This window comes from Rhinolophus sinicus, chromosome 13 (assembly GCF_057876585.1).
Source record: "Rhinolophus sinicus isolate RSI-liver-muscle chromosome 13, RSI-T2T, whole genome shotgun sequence".
Lineage (NCBI taxonomy): Eukaryota > Metazoa > Chordata > Mammalia > Chiroptera > Rhinolophidae > Rhinolophus > Rhinolophus sinicus.
Window position 1 is genome coordinate 12,989,704 of NC_142513.1, and position 17,888 is coordinate 13,007,591.

Below are 17,888 nucleotides of genomic sequence, written 5' to 3' on the forward strand. Positions count from 1 at the left end.
AGGGCGTGCGGGGGCGGGGCGCCGCCCTCAGCGCGATGGGGCGGCATCACCCCGCGGTGCCGGCGATTTGTCCCCACCTGGCGGCCGGGGCCCCGCGCTGTGGGCCTCGAGCGTGGGGAGAAGCTGGCTGGGAGGGCCGGGGAGCACCGGCAGGTTTAGGTGGGGAAACCGAGGAACAGAGAAGGACGGAAAGCTGCCGTTTTCTCGAGAACGTACTACCATCTACGTGGTGTTTTACATCCATTGTCTCATTAAAGCCTCATGCTTATGGAAGCTGTGTCATGAGAGAGACACTGGCAGTCAATGAAGTAAAGGGCTTCAAACCTAGACTTTGGGATTAGCCTTCCGTCCCCTTCAGAAAATGGTAGCTTGGGAAAGGCTTTGGTAGACCCCACCCCAAGTCCATTTCAATCCCTAGCCCCGTCAACAGGTATTTTGTGCAATTACGGCTTTGAGACAAATCTAGGTCCCTCTTTCAGGCAAAGACATTACGCCATTTCTAGAGAGAAATTCTGTGGTCCAGGAGGACTCAGAGCCCAAAGGAGTATCCAAGAGATGACCTTAATCTCTTACTTTCCCTACCCCAGGGTCAAGGGGTCCCAGGGAGATGAGAGCTGATCCAAGAGGGCGGCAAGAACCTGGCTGTTCTTGACTGTGCGGGGGGGATGAAATGGAGGGTGCAAATCAGTAATTACAGAATCTTTCAATTTTATCATCTCCAGTGTCCTTAAAAACCAAAGACTCTAAATGTGGAAGAAAGGAGCTACAGATGTAATATAGCTTGAAATATTAGGTTAATTAAAAGCCCCATAATGCTGTATTTGCATTGGAAATAGTAGCATGAATTCAAGAGATGACGTGTTTTTAAAATGAAATATATACACACACACATAATATATATAGTTCTATCCATTAGAAAGGCCTAGAAACAATTACTAATGTAGTAGCAATGAACATACCTAGCATTCAGATTCTAGTCTTGAAATGCCATTTTCTATTTTAAAAAAAATAAAGGGATCTCTGAGGAATTTCTGATTACAGATCAGTAGGAGGAAAATATTTAAGATGAGCCTGGAATATCTTGTCATACTAGACAGCAAGGAAGCTATCAAAGGCACTAGGGTCACGTCAAAAGAACTAGAAACCAATCTGAAGATGAGACAATTTCGCTGCAGCAAAGATAATTGCAGTTGATTGAAACTCATCAAATATGTTTCAATCCCTGAGTTGATAAAAACAGCAAAGAAAAGTTCATAAATCCAACAAAAACGCTACTTGATTATCTTCTGAGGATGGCATGGAAACAAATTATATTCTTGAAAACCAGGTAAATAAAAGGAAAGAATCAAGTATTTATTCCACCATTCGTATATGAACTGTACCACTGGGTAACCAAATAATAGATTAAGAAAAGCAACTTCTCATAAATTATTACAGCTAATATATGAAAACAAAATAACACAGTATTGCCATTTTGCAACCTGCAATAAATTCATGTCTCTAGCCAAAAAAGAAGAGCAAAACTCCAGCCACATACATGTTTCTCGTTAAAAAAACTCAGAACCACATATTATCGTGACAAAGGGATGGAACCTGGGTCTGATCTAGCTGCTAATTTGCAGGAAATGCAGAGGTCAAAGGGCCATGTTGAACTGTACAATGAGGATGCAATTGACCATATACAGACTTTGTGAAACTCTGCAAGTCAAGCAGCCTGAGTTCTTCAATAGATAAACTTCAAGGAGAACAAAGAGGTCGAGGGAAAAACCTATGCATTCACAGAAGCTGAAAAGACATACTAAGTTTTTTTTAAAATGGGCAAAACTAAACTGAAATGTGTAGGAGTGCACACTCGGGTGATTGAACCATAAAGACATCCAAGGAAATAATTGCTGTAAAAGTCAGGTTAGAGGTTACTTTTGGGGGAAGAGCTGTGATTTGGATGGGGTTCATGGAGGGGCTCTTGGGAAGCTGGCAAAGTTCTATTTCTTGACCTGGGTGGTGGTTACAGTGTGTTTGCCTTGAAATAACTCACTAAGCTACAAATTTAATTTGTATGATTTTCTTCGTCTGTGGTTTGTCTTACCATATAAAGATTTTAAAAAATGAAAACAGAATTACGTGTGTGTGTGTAAATATACATATCTGGCTTATGGGAGCACCAGGGACATGGTAGTGGCTCACTAGATATGAGTTCCCTTTCCTGTGAATCCTGTCAAAACCCATACCTGTGGGATTTCAGTGCCATTAGTAATGTTACGAATTTGTGTGACTAATTAAAAAATAGTTGATGCTTATTAAGTGATTATTATGTGCCAGGCACTGTTCCCAGTGCATCTAATCTAACTGAATCTTCTCATCATCATCACCATCATCATCATTACTCCCATTATACAGAAAAGAAAACTGAGGCTCAAAGAGGTTATCTGTGGCCACACAGAAAGCGGTAGAGCAGCCAGGTGTTGAACCCAGCCAGTCTAGCTCCTCAGTCCCTATTCTTACCCACTGTGTATATACCTTACTGTTTTTTAATTTGGTGTTCAGTACCCCTGTTTGCACAACTACTAACTCCCTGTTATGGAGTGCCTGCCAGTGTGTGTGCCACCCCTTGACACTCATTACCTGAGTCTCACACAACATTGGAAGGTGGAGGTACTTGTTAATCTGCATTAAACAGATGGAAAACCTGGAACTCAGAGAGGTGAAGAACTTGCCCAAAGTTATAAAGTAAGTAAATGTCAGTGTTGGGGGGTTGAGTTGTGGATGGGGAGGGTTCGTACTCTTTGGCCCTCGGGATTCTAAAGAACAAAATGTTCCATACTCTTAAACAGATGCTCACCTGATGGATCTGACCCAGTCTGAGGTCATGGGTTGCCCAACCAGTGGTCCGGAGCCTGGCTTGGCTTGAGAAATGTCCAGACTAGGGCTGGGAGAAGTCAGGGGCTTGGCAAGCACCAGATATGCCTGACCCCAGTTGGAGGGTCGTGCGAAGCCTCTGATCTGTGGGCCTGGTGTCCCTCAAGTTGCCAGAGACCTTTGTGTGCCAGGCTCTTACTCACAAGCCTTGGAATCAGGACCTAGAATAGAGCCGCTCACCTCTCTAAGCATGAGATAAGACGTGCCCGGGGCTGGCTGCATGTATTTCCCAGAAGAGGTGGGAGCCCAGCTGTGTTTTCTCTGGTCACAGATTGATTTTCTAACCTGAGTCAGCATGACTGCTTGGAGGTACAGGCCGTCCTCTCTGTTCCCAGGGGCCCTACATCCCAGCCAGGCTGAAGCATTTCCAAAACAGGACCTGGAATGGTAGGAGGGGTGAAGACGCCGTACCCTCACCCCACAAGTAGCAGCCTAAGAGCCCGCTCAGCCCACCCTCCACTGTATTATTAACACCCAGCAAGACCAAGCTCTTACCAAATGCAGGCATCGTGCTAAGCACTTTATATGTGTAGTTCACCCAACTAACCAGGCAGAGAGGCTATCAGGTGGGGGCTCTCATGCGCACCGTTTGACAGATGAGAAAACTGAGACCCACAGAGGCAGCAGCACTTGTAAACTGTCACACAAAGATGGAATTGCAGGTCCGTGACTGTGGAATCCTAGGCGCAGACCCAGGAACGCTCTGTGGATTCTCTGTGTCACTCAGCCTCCACAACAACCTGGGTAGGTAATATGGTCACCTCCATGAAGATGTGAGCCAATCCAGGGGTGTGTGTGTCGCTTGTACACTACTGCTAGAAAGTTCTGCGGTGACAGCAGCGCTCACTTTCTAAGAGCACCGTCAAAGCCCACAACTGCTAAAATATGACCCAAACCCCTCTGTGTGTTATTACATTCATCCACAGCTCTCCTATGATGGGAAGAAGGGGCAAGGAGTCCTTTGGTGGCTGTCTTCTCAAAAGGATGGGAGGTGGGTGACTATTTGGAGAGCGTCACACTTGACCCTCATGTGAGGACCCCATGGTCTGATGTGGGACATCTAAAGGCTGAAGAAATAGGCTGCCTGGCTGCACTGATGAGGGAGCCAGCGAGTGGGTGTGCTGAGACCACGCACACTCCCAGGTGCTTCAGGGCAAGGCTGCATGAGTGTTTCCCATGGACCAATGTGGGCAGAGAGCACCTACAAGGGGTCAGCTTGTCCGGTAGGGCCTCCTAGAGGGGCAGAGGGGTGGCAGTAGCAAGACACTAGAATTGGGTGGCAGAATCCCAAAATTTGAAGAAAAAAATTACAAAGGACCCCCAGGAGGAGGGATGCATCCATCAAGGCCAAAGCTGAGCTTGAAGCAATGGCCGTGTGCACGAGCCCACAACAGTGTCCATGACACAAAGAGGAAACTTGAAACGTCTGCTGAGTCCAGAGCGCTCAAAACCAGCTACGATGGTGGCAGGTCAAGTGACACCCTTCCTCTCCTCTCACCATCTCTACCCAGCCCCTCTCAGACCCGTTGAGGCTCAGAAAGGCTAAGAAACCATCAATGGGGTCCACAGATTAAAAAACAACAGCAAACAACTAGTGCTTCTAGAATGGCTGAAGTGAAAGAGACGCACCCTAGCAACTGAAACTGTCAGACTTTGCTGATGGGAATGAAAGGTGGTACAACTACTCTGAAAAATAGTTTACAGCAGTTTCTTTAAAAGTTGAACATAAACTTATATGACTCAACAATCACATTCCTAGGTATTTACCCAAGAAGAATGAAAGCATCTGTCCATTCAAAGACATGTACACAAATGTTCTTAGCTTTATTTATAATAGCCAAAAACTGGGGTGGGGGGCGAATGTCTATCTACAGGGGAATAGGGTAAAAAACTGTAACATACACACAGCCACAAAAATGTATATACGTTTTAAGAAAGGGAAAAAAACTGTATTAACACGTTGCGTAGGGCGGGGTTTAAATCCCTCGTGAAGATTCTCGTGATCCATACGCAACGTGTTAAAATTGTAATACTCAATATATACCAATAACAGAAGATGAATACAAGTCACATTTGACTCCTGCCATGACAAGAGGTGCTCACAGTGGTTGCCATCAGTGTCCAGACACTTCTGATTATGGCGAACATTGTTTGGTAGACTCCTGTGGTGAGCGTGTGAACCGTTCCAATGCCAGAGCAGAAGTAGCAAGACTTGTTGCTATAGGAGGTCTCCTGGATCTTCCCTTGGGCACATCACACACAGCACCATGCGTCTCACACTGATCACAGATGCGTACAGTTGTTAGGTGTGTTGGAGATTGTGGTGCATACTCACACCTCCATTGTCGCTGTACTTCCACAGCATTGGCGAATTTCAAACACCACTTCAAACCGGTACTGTGCTCCTCAAACGACAACCGTGCTTCCGCCATTTTCTTTGTCCTGCCTGTCGCATGGGGACGCTAGCATTCACTGGATCTTTTGAGCAAACGTCATACTACACATTGCTACTGTAATTCAATTCAGCTTCGAAAAGTAATACATAGGTAACGTCTCTTAAAATGTGTATACATGTTTTTGGCACCCCCGGTATAGTATATATCTTAGCAATAAAAAGGAACAAATTATTGATACATGCAACAACATGAATGAATCTCAAAATAATTATGCTCAATGAAAGAAGCCAGAAAAAAAGAGTACAAATGGTATGATTCTGTTTCTACAGAATTCTAGAAATTTTAGAGTAATCCGTAGTGAAAGAATCTATAGTGACTGTGGTTGCTTGGGAATGGGGTGGGGGGCAGAAAGGAGGAGATGAGGATAAAGGGGCAGCAGGAAATTTGGGGTGATGGAAACGTTCATCACCTTGATTGTGGTGATGGGCTCATGGGTATGTACACATGTCAAAACTCATCTACTTATGCAATTTAAATAGGGGTAGTTCGTTGTACATCAATAATACTTCAATCATGCTGTTTTTAAAAAGAACCTAGAGAGTGGCCCAATGAGGATTTGAACCCATGTGTGTCTGATGTGAAACCACCCAGGAGCTTGTAAGTTATTAAAAGACCTCCTTTCTTGGCTGGAGACAGTCTACATGGGACCACCTCCAGGAAGCCTTCCTGTCCCCTTCATGGCAGACTGTGGCTTTTCAGAAATTGCCTCCCCCATGGCCTCTGCCCCACTATCCTTCTGCCTGCCTTTAGAATTTGTCAGTGGCTCCTTTCTCCACTCGGGGATCTTCCTGTGTGTCCTCTCCCATACGGTCCTTCAAATATCCTGTTTGTGAGCCCAGCACCAGAATCAGACTGACCTGGGTGTGCATTCTAACTCTGCCATTTACACCAGCTGTCTGACCTTGGATGGTTTCTTTACCTCTTTGAGCTTCAGATTCCTCGTCTGAATAATAATAGCAGCTACCTGGAGATTGCCTTAAGGATCAAATGAGAGACTGTTCATGGTAAACAATTAGCACAGGGCCTGGTGTGTAATAAAGCACTCAATAAATGTTAACTATTATTGATTTCACCTGGGCAGTGGCTGCTGACTGTTTAAGTTTCTCAGCCTTTGAATCAAGTACTTACCGCCCCAGCTATATTTATTGACATGGAAAGATGCCCAGAGCGTACCGCTGAGGGGAAAAGAGCAGGCTACAGAAGAACACACGCCTCACAGGTCATTGTCAAGATTAAAGGAAATAAAGGACATATATGTCTCAGCATGGTGCTTGCACCCAGGACGTGATCATTAAAAGCTAGCTGTGATTATTATTAATGTGAAAGCATTTTGTAGCCCACCAGTGCTCCTTTCAAATATTATCACGTGAGTTCCTACGAAACAAGATAATGTTTGCGATTGCGCTTTAACAGTGAGTCAGAGAGATAGACCTGTGCGTTCCCTTCTGCCTTCCTTCTGATACTCTTCAGGGAGCTATCACGGGCAGGGCTGGAGCTGGACTTGGGACCCATTGGTCTCCTGCGGATTTTGGTACTTTCTTACGTGGTCCTGGAGCAAAAGAAAAGCACAGCATTGCCCTTTGTAATTGAGACAATTTCAAGCTTGGATGAAGGGATATTCTTTGCAGTAACTCAGGTGCTATGACACAATGTAGACCCTTGAGGGCGCGCCAATCAATTTTCAATAGAGAAAAATCACAGAAGGGGTGATGATAATAATGACAATACAAATGCTGCTATTACATTTACAATGGCTTCCATTTATTGAGTTCTTACTATGAGCTTCTAAAATGTGCTAAGAGACTCACAACCCTTATCTCCTTTTTTTCTCCCAAGCACCCCATCGGTTAGATACTATTACTAAAGATTTTATAGTGTATTGCCCTTTAGAATTTTAAAAATATATATATATATATTTAGGGAGTCACAATTCACAAATCTTGTAAAATGTACTACTATTAAACATACAGCTTGGTGATGCGTTACAAGTATATACATCTAGGTCAAGCTATATACCTTTTTTATTGTTTAAATTTATTGGGGTAACATTGGTTAATAACTGTCATGCGGGAGACCCTGCTCGCTGCGCCATTTGTCGTGCGGGGCGGCCTGCGGGGTCTCTGCTCCCGCTCCCCATACAAGAACGCAGGATATGGTGAGGCCAAAAAGGAACACCCACGGAGCCATACATGGGGGAGTCATACCACTATATTCTCTCTGGCGGCACTATACTCTCAATGGAGGCTGGATTCACACTGTCCGCAAACCGCCATCCACGCTTGCCAGCCCAGCCGCCATCTTCTTGCTAGCCCCCATTCTTCTTCTCTCTTTGCTAGCATAGCCACAGCAGTTATATTAGTGGCCAATGGCTCACTGGTTACAGCTGACGGCCAACTAGCCACAGCTGATGGCCATGCAATCACAGTTGATGGCCATTTACTACCTGAGCCAGCACCTGTCTATGTGAGGCCGAGAGCCTGGAAACTCCTTTCTGGGGCTCTGCCCCCACAATAATATTATATAAATTTAATGTGTTCAACTTTATAATACAACATCTGTATACTCTACTGTGTGCTCACCACCCAAAGTCTAATCTCCTGCTGTCACCTTGCCCCCTTTTGGGCCCCCTTACCCTCTACATCCTCTCCCTACGCACCCTTCCCTTCTGGTAACCATAATTCTGTTGTCTGTATCTATGAGTTTGTGTTTTTGAAGATAAATAACTTTTTCTTTTTTGTCTCCTCTTCTTCTGCCTCCCCCGCCAACTCCAGTTCAAGCCGTTGGTATTATGACCCTTGCGCTCCAGTGGCTCCAGGGAGAGCTGGTGTTCACAATCTTAGCGGTAGAGGGCGCAGCTCACTGGTCCATGTGAGAATCAAACCGGCGACCTCGGCCTCAGGATCGCCAGGACACTCCAAACGCCTGAGCCACCCCGCCGGCCCGTAAACAACTGTTTCAACACCCTTTCCACTCATACCCACCCCAAGCCAAGACAATCACTATCGTTACTTCTATTACCATTTATTCATTTCACTTGTTTTTCAACTTCAGCTAAATGGAATCATACACATACACTATTTAGGGTTGCCAGGTTTAGCACATAAAAATCTAGGAGGGCAGTTAAATTTGAATTTCCCATGGGACATATTTATACTAAATAAGTAAATACTCATTGTTTATCGGAAATTCTAACTGGACATCCTATATTTTATCTGGCTGCTCTAGTAGTCTTTTGTACCTGGCTCCTTTCGATATAATTGTGAGATTCACCCATGTTGTTGAGGTTACCAGGAAGTTACTCTTTTTCATTGCTGCACAGTGTTCCATTCCGTGAATGCACTTCAGTATATTTACTGCTTGTCCTGTTGAGGAGGAAGGACAGGTTGCTCTTAGAAAGGCTCTGTAGAGTAGTGTTAAGCAGATGCTCTGTCTGGCCTCAGAGACCTGGGGCATTTGAATCTTAGCTCCACCTCTTATTACGTAAGAAACCTTAGCCAAGTGACTTAACCTCCCTGCGCCTCAGCTAGTTTAACTTTAATGTGGGATAATAACAATCCCTCAAAGGTTTAAAGGAGCTACACCTATAAGCCACTTAGAACAGAGCTCAGCACAGAGTTAGTGCTCAATAAATATTGCTGGTATCGTGGTACCCATTAGATCTAGTAGGAGAAAATTGAAGTTCAGAGGTGTAAAGAGACTTGCTTCAAGTCACATCCCTGGTAAGTAACACAGCCATTTTGTCATTGATATTGGCAGAATTAGAGTCATTCATTCATTCAACAATTTTATTTGAGCACCTACTATGTGCCAGGCATTGTTTTAGGACTCAGTTACACAATGAGCAAAACAGCCAAAAGCCTCTGCCCTTATGAACTATGTTCTAGGAGAGCTAATGTTGCTATTTGCCTGCTAGGCAGGCGCTTTACCTGTGCCTCTCATCAGTTAAATGAAATATTGTCGAATAAAAAAAAGAAAAAAGAAATATTGTCTGTAAAGCACTTAGCTGGGAGCCCCACATGCATTACTGGTGCAGGAACAGCAGCCATTAGCCAGGCAGTAGCAATCTCAATGGCAACCCTATGTGATGGGTATCGGCAGCCCCATTTCACAGATGAGGAAACTGATGCTCAGGGAAGTGAAAGGACTGGCCCAAGGTGACACAGCTCCTACTGGCAGAACAGGAATTCAAAGTCATGTCCACCCGACTCCAAAACCCTCCTGGACTTCTCAGTGCTTGTTTTTCAGTCTTGAGCTCAGCTTCTAGAGTCCAGATGTCAGAGGTTCAAGTCCCAGCTCTGTGAGCACAACAAGTTATTTACTGTCTATGAGTCCTAGTTTCTACATCTCCACACAGGGTTGCCTTAGGGATCTGCAGAAAGCAGATATGGGCAGAAAATAACCAGGCTCTGAAGGGGAGCTAGTGTGGATCTACAGTGGGGAGGAAAGGGGGAGGTTCCTGCATGATGAAGCTGCTTAGCCCTTAAATCAAACCCTTATTACTTCCATAAATGAGCTTAGAGACATGGAAAGATGCCTGGATTATCTTGTGGAATATATTTAAAAATCAGGCTCTAAAACCTCAAGCAGATGTAGCACATGTGAACAGAGCGTGTCTGAGAAGGAGTCACTGAATACCACTCAGGAAGCATTTATTCTGTGTCAGTGCTGTGCTACATGCTCTGCAGTTAGTGACCTCGTTTAGTGCTCCTAACAGCCCTGTGTGGCAGGTGCTGCCATTAGACGATTTTACAGGTTGGAGAAACTGAGGCAGAGGAGAGTTGACATTCTCAATGTTGCATGGCTAGCTGGCTAGCTGGCATGGGGACCCGAGCACTTTGGCCTTGGAGGCTGTGTGTCCCGCTAACTTCTGCTCAGGGAGGTTTTTCTCTCGGTAGTAAAATTTGAGTGTTTTGAACATTTTTGGTAAATCTGTGCATTATTTGATCTTTAGTGATACATAGGCTTTGTTTTTATAAAAACAATACACTAGGGTTCTAAGGTGGGGTTTTGATGTCTTTAAGAATTAGCAGGGAACACCTGTAGGGACAAGCCCCTCCCACTATTTTTTGTGATGGTGTGATCATGGTCCTAGGAGTTGGGGACCCAGGGTCCAGCCCTGCCCCACAGCACTCGTGATTCTGGGTGAGTTACGGTGTCCAGTCATCGCCTTCCCCCCCAGCAAGGGCCCTGGTACAGAGTAGTCCCTCTGTAAATGTCCACTGGCTACAGGAGGAATGAATCACTGCCCTCTGCTCCCTGCCTGGGACCCCAAGAAATAATGAATGAACCCCATCACTATAAAGCGCTGACAGTTTATAGGTTTTCAGAAAGACAAGTGGCTAGAGACACAGGACCTGACCCGATGGATGCCTAATGGTGGAACCTGGGCTGGAGGGGGTGTGGGTGTGTGTAGGGGTGTGGGCTGTGGCCGTCTGAGAGCCCTGGAAACCACCGCCCAGGCTGGTAAAAGAGAGGCTCCAGCCTCACTCCAGGAAGGGGCTGCTGGGAGTTTTCTGTCTGTGACCCCACTTGTGACCCCAGCTCCTATCTCCCAGCCTGGAAAAGGCTGGGCCCACAGGGCCATAAATTCCTGCAATCATTAGTATCTACAGCTCAGGCTGTTTTCCAGGAGCCCTACAGTTACTTTTATCACTTATGAGTTCCATAATTGTTTTTTATCACTTTTTTCTCACAGCAGCCTTGCAAACAAGGCTAGTTTTGCTCTCTTTCGGTTTGAAGTTGGGGGAAGCCAGGCCCTGGAGGGTTTCAGGGAATTTTTTTGTCTTTGCCCAAAGCTCCAGAGAGGAGAGGATCAGGGTTTGACTGACAGCCTCTTTGGGAGCCAGGCTGGGCTTTGTGTGAGGCCAGAGGCTGTGGAAGAATTGGGAAGTGCAAATTGGGAACCATCAAAGCCAGGGAAAGACCTAAGGCTTAGCTACTTCTCTGCTGTGTGACCTAGGGCAAGTCACTCAACCTCTTTATGCCTCGGCTTGTTCATCAGTCAACTGAGAAAGTAATGACAGTACCAATCTTATAAGTTAGTACATATAGGTGCTCAAGAACTGTGAGGTTCTATGAAACCTTGAATTGGGACCTGGATTCTAAACTCAGACCCTGGCCTGTTGGATGACTTGGGCCAGTCTCTTGCCTGCTCTGAACTTCATATTCCTCATCTGTAAAATGGGTACAGTCTTGCTTGCCTCACACCCTGTCTCTCTCATCTCTAGTCCCATCAGCCTGGCCTTCTTCAGGTCCCCACACTGCAGACTCTGCTTGGAACTAAGCCCCACTCTTCCACCCCCAGCTTTGCTTGGTTTATTCTCCATTATCATCTCAGACATCCTTCCTTCCCTCCCTCCCTTCTTTTCTTCACTTGTTCAATAAATACTTAGTGAGCACTTACTATGTGTCAGGACTGTGCTAAGTGGTAGATAAGACAGGCGAAGTCTCCTCATGAAGAGGAGACAGACAATAAACTAAAAAAAGATGAAAAACAAAACCAAACCCCAAGGCAGTGACACACTGTATTAAGCACCTCATAAGGGAAAATTAAAACACCATAAGAGGCAGTAGATGAGAAGGTTGCTTTATAGAAAGGCCTCTCCAAGGAGGAATTTCCATTTGAATTCATAATTTATTTGAGTATGCACATGGTACAAAATTCAAGTGGTGTACCTCACCCTGTCAAAAGTACTCCAGAGCGGCCCCTGTAGGTGACATTTGCAATGGCATCTGAATCAAAAGACAGCAGAGGGAACCGCAAGAACCAAGGCCTAAGGCTGGACCAGCGTCACTGGAGAGAGGAGGAGGGAGCAGAGGCAATTGGGGTGGGTGACGATGTGGGGTTGGTAGGCTGTGAGAAGGAATCTGGATGTTTCTCTATGTGGCCTGAATATAACTTTCAAGTTGGGGGCAGGGTTGGGGTGAGTGTCTTTTGAATTGTGTTTTATAAAAATACTGTGGAGGCTGGATTTAGGGGTCCAAGTGGGGCAGAGAGACCAGGCAGGTGGGGGTGGTGAAGACCAGGCCCAGGATGGAGGAATGGGAGCCGTGAGAAGGGCTCCATTTGGGTTGTTTGGGAAGTGGGGTAGACCCCAGTGAAGGGTCCCTTGGCCATGTGCTCTCATGACACCTGGCCACTGTTAGCAGCCCGTCTTTGTGATTCCTGGATTAATGTTGCACCCTGTGACCTGGCATAGAGCGGGGGCACTTGGGATGTGTTTGCTGAAGAGATGACTGAAGGATGAAAAGGCCCTTTGTGAATGGAGACACACCCTCTGAGAAATGCTTGCAGCAACAGGCTCCTATGCACCCCCTCCGCCGCCAGGTATGGGCACTCCCCATCCTATACAGAATCACCCCCAAATCCACCCTGCCTTTTGGAGCCTGCTTCTGATAGGTGGAATTTTTGAACCTCAACCTTAATGAAGGTCCTCAGATTTTCTTAGCTCTGAAATCCTTTTCCCATGAAAGTTACTTTATATAGAAAAGTTACTTTATAACTTTAAGTACCTGAGAATATGGGTGAAAGGGGTGAGCAACAGAGACACAGTTCTCGACAAAGATATTACACAAAGCCATCCTGGAAAAAAACAAGGCTGTTTTATTAAATGCCAGTTTCAAACTGGGGCATCACCTGGCATTTGCCTTCTTTTCATTTGTCCAACAAAGAACCAGCAGACACTTCCTGAGGTAGTTGGCCTCCGAGTCCAATGATCTATCTCAGCATTTGGTTTCCTTTATATCCAAATACAATCCTGTTCCATCCAGAGAAATATTTCCAAATGGTAACAGTCTGTGTGTATCTGTGTTGTAAAATGTTTATATAATTTCAAACATACAACATACATTTAAAAAATGCACAAACCTACGTGGACAGCTCGATACTCGTCACAAAGAGGACACCATGTCCCTGTCACCCAGGACCCCACCAGCCCCCAGAAGCCTTCGTCGTGGTCTTTCTTCTCAATCACAACCTACCCGTCTCCAAGGGAACCACAGGCCTGACTCCTAACACCCTAGATTAGTTTTGTCTATTGTTAAACTTTATAGAAATGGAATATACAGAGTGTATTCATTTATGTCTGGCTTATGTTTGTGAGACTCATCCATAGTTTTGACAGCTAGGATTCATTCATTCTCATTGCTGCACAGTGTCCCATAATATGAATATACCACAATTTCAAATAGTGATTTTTTTTTTTTTTTAACAGCTTGCGGAGGGCAGGGGTAAGGTGCAGGGACTGGGTTTGGCCCACAGTTTTATTTCACACATCTTGTGTTTTTGTTTTGTTTTCACTGAATTCGTTGCCGTTAAAGATGGCTGTCTGGCTTCTCTTGGGAGACCTGTCATTGCTGGGCCCCCAAACACAAGGGCCTGGAGTTGAGTCGTTGGCTGCTTTTCTTGGCACGTGCATTCCATTCCATTTTGCCACAAGCCCCACCACTCGCTGCTGCATTACAACCAGGCCTCCTTACTCACCAATATTGCCCATGTGGCCCAGTAAACACGTGAGTCTTCCACTACAGGTTTAACTCAGCAGAGGTGGCCCAGAATGCATTATTCTGAGGTCTACATCAAAATGAGTAGATCTGGCAGCCCAAGTTAGAATACAGGTTGTCACTCCTGGGTTAAACTTTGGAATACATATCTGAGTGCTCAAAAATGTTATTATTAGCATTATTGCTATTTCAAAAAATGTTTTAAAATATATTCCTATTATTATTACCATTTCAAAAGATGTTTTAAAATATATTCACATGTATAGTAGAGGTCCTGGTTAAATATGGGCACTCTGGACCCAGACGACCTGGAATCCAATCTTGGCTCTATTACTCAGGAGCTGTGTGACCTCAGGCAATTACAGAACCTCTCTGTGCCACTGTACAAAGAGGGATGCTGATAATATTTACCTCGCTGGGTTCTTATGAAGATTAAATGAACTAATACTTACAGAGTTATTAGAAAAACACCTGGCACAAAATAAGTATTCAACCTATGGTAGCTATTTATTATTTTAAAAATTATGTGGGCAGGCTGGTCACCTGACCTGCTAGGGTGACCAACCACCCCGGTTTACCCAAGACTGGGGGTTTTCAGGACACAGGGAATCTCACTGCTAAAACTGGAAAAGCCTTGGGCAAAAGAGGATGAGTTGGTCACCCTTGGCCTTCCTGACTGTAATATCGCACTATAACTTAACAGACTGGCCTTTTACTTTTATTAAATTACAAATTTGATTTTGAAAATAATATTTGAAACACCTGTGGAACCTCTAAAGCATCTCTTCTGATACGGTTGCTGCAAAGCTCTAATCTTGCCTACATAGTCCCCATTTTACAGATTGGGAAAGTAAAGCCCAGCAGTGCAAAGCAGCCCCATGGTAGTTGCAGAGCGTTTCCCCAGCCCCCATCTTGGATGCTTTTCCTCCATCCCTTCCTCCAGATTGCTGATGGATACTGTTCATTTTGTACGAAACCAGGTACTGAGTAGCACACTAAATGCTTTCTGCTAATTTTATTCTCACAATAGTTTTAGGAGGTGTATTCTACTATGATACCCATTTGAGAGATGAGATGCCTTCTTCTTACCTTCTCCCCTGCCCACCCACCTCTATCCCCAGGGATTCATTCCTTCTGTATATATTTGCCTGATGGTGGTTTCCTTGGAACTTCTGTCACAGAGAAAATCACTCAGGTTCTCTGAGTCCTGTGTAGATATTGAGTCTGGTCCCTTGTCTTCTGCAACCCGTTTTTAAGACATTGGTGAAGGATTTTTTTTTTAGCTCAGTCAGCAAATATCTGCTGACCTCCTACTACTGGGTCTTTCCGGTGAACGACATACAGACCCTGCCTTCAAGGACTCACGTCTGGTGGGGGATCCAGTTCCCCTGGGTCTCTCCCTGCGTGGTGGATGGATCGAGGGCGAAGACGGGGTCTTTTCATGTCTGTGCCATTAGGAGGAAGCCAACGGTCGGTGTGTAAGTGAGAAGATCACACCACAGTGCAGAGAGAGCAGTGGGCATCCAGAACCCCCAACCATGGGTCCAGGGTCCAGGCAGGGAGCAGTTGGCATCACAAAAGTTTAAGTCAGGATTTCTTAACTTCAGTGCCGTTGACATTTGGGGCCAAATCATTCTCTGTGGTAGGGACTGTCCCGTGCCTCGTAGAACGTTTAGCAGCACACCCCTGGCCTCTGCCCACCGGATGCCAGTAGCACCCCACACCAGTCATGACAACTACATATGTGTCCAGACATTGTCAAATGTCCCCTGAGGGGCAAAATCATCCTGGGCGGAGAACCACTGGCTTAACTGAAGTGAATTAATAGAGTAATTACACAGGTGGGTGAGCTATGGGAAACTTCAAGGAATGGAAAAGCACCCCGAGACTACCGTGGGGAGCAGTTAGAGAGAGGAAACAGTGCTACTGCCCCAGAAATAGCTGTTTCTGTGGAAGTGAGGCCACGACAGGAGTTGAGGCGAGAGAGAAATGCAGCCCCTGCCAAGATTAAGGAAGAACAGGGAGGGAGCGGGGGGCATAAACATCCCCACTTCTCTCTCCTCCTGTCTCTAATCTCCCGCTGACTCCTCCTTTTGATGAAATCCAAGAGAAGTCAGGAGGCATGGGTGCCTCCTCAGGCACAGAGCAGGACAGACAAGGGCACGTGGAGATGGCAGGTGAATGGAGAATCACCATCTCGGGGAGGTAGCAATGGGCCCCAGACACCGGACACTGGGGTTCAGGCTTGTGACTTGCATAGGAGTTTTCCAGATGGAGAAAACCAGGAAGGGGTGTTTTCCAGAGGGAACAGCATGTACAAAGGAGTTATGAAATGCCTCACTCACTTGATTATTTATTTAATTGTGTTTGTTTGTTTGATTGATTGACTCTGTTCTATGTGCACTTGGTGAAAATAAAACATTCAAAAGGTACAAAAGGGCACAAAATGAAAACTAGGTCTTCCACCCTGACCCCAGATACTCAGCTCACCTCTCTGGCTTCTTATCACCTTCTAGAAACAATCGATGCAAATGCTAGCAAATGCTGCTAGTAAATGCCATGTGACACATGTCACTTGAACTCTTAACTTGACTCAAGATGAGTGACATTTGGAGAGCCCCTACTGTGTGCAAAGAAATGGGCTGAGAGCTCTGGCCTTGGACTCTAAGTCCGACCCTTCACCAATCACTGTGTAGTTTTAGGCACACCCATGCTCAGCTTCCCACTTCCTCCTCCAATCAGGAAGTGAGTGTCCCAGGGTCATGCCAGGTCTGTGGGATGTGCCCACAGTTGTGTTGTTCAATCGATGTTTTGCAGATTGAACTGAATTAAAGCTGAACCCCTGGCAAGAAGCAAATTGTAACACAGGAGCACACACAGGCCGTGGCTGTGGTTCTGGAGACCATGTGTTGTTGTTTGGAGACCACGTGTTATTGTTTGGAGACCACGTGTTGTTGTTTGGAGACAAGTGAGGTTCCTGTCTCCAAAGAACTGCTCTTGTCTGAGCCACCAGAACAGCTGCCTATAATATGGCCTCGTGGCGGGGGGGCGGGGGGGAGCGCTGGGTTGGGAGCAGGTCGGGTCCAACCCAATGGGTAGCACTTGGCCAGGCTCGGACCTACCCAGGGAAGATCAGATCCTGCCTGGTGTCAGCCCTGGGGGAGTTTAAGACCAGAAGGAGGAACTGGAAGGGCCAACAGCCTACAGATATGGGGAGCGCCCCCAGTCAACTCAGAAACTTGCTGGTGCCTGGAAGCAAACAACCAAATCTGAGGACCAGATGCCCAACAGGGCGCCCAGAGGCCAGAGCCGCCCAGGTCACCAGGAGCAGACCAGAACAGGCTCCTCCTTACCTCTGCTCTTCCTCTCTGACCTCTCTCATCCTCTTAAGACCCAGTTCATTCCTGAACATGCCTGCGCGCCCAGCACTTAGGGCACATGTGCCCACCACGGACGGCCCACCTGCTTTGTGTGGGTGCTGACCACACACCAGCTGTCACCCCCTGGCTGCTCCCCACGGAAGGAGCTGATGGTCCCCTCTGTGCAAACAACGAAACCCCGGCTCAGAAAGTAGGGATGCAGGGCTGTGTGAGGTCAGAGACCATAAGGTATAGTGATAGGACGGGCATTTTGTATCAAAAGTGATGGAGTGGTGAACACAGAATCAGAGACTCTTAGAATCACGAAGTCCAGGAGTCCTATACATTACCCATATACATTACCTATACATTACACAAACCTGTACATTACCAGTATGAGCCCCACCCCCATCTGTTTACCACACCACGGATAAAACATCTCTCTCTCTCTCTCTCTCTCAGGCCCATCTCCCATTCATTCAGGCCTCTTCTTCTCTCACCTGGAGTCTCATTCCAGCCTTCTCTCTGCTCTTTCCTCCTTCCAAACTTGCATGCAGCAACCAGAGGTATCTTTCCAAATTTTAAGCAGACCGGATCACTCTTCCCCTTAAAACCCTTTACTGGCTCCCCTTTGCCCTCAGGATAAAGGTCAAAC

At 46.0% G+C, this 17,888-nt stretch overlaps 1 long non-coding RNA gene across 1 annotated transcript; it reads right to left on the reverse strand.

The window, feature by feature from the left end:
• Positions 1 to 4,715: 4,715 nt before the first annotated feature.
• Positions 4,716 to 17,888, reverse strand: LOC109456368 (uncharacterized). Its single transcript, XR_002138845.3, has 3 exons — positions 17,734 to 17,888; positions 8,611 to 8,734; positions 4,716 to 6,921 (listed from the first exon to the last, which is right to left on the reverse strand). It is a non-coding gene; the product is annotated as an uncharacterized LOC109456368 (long non-coding RNA).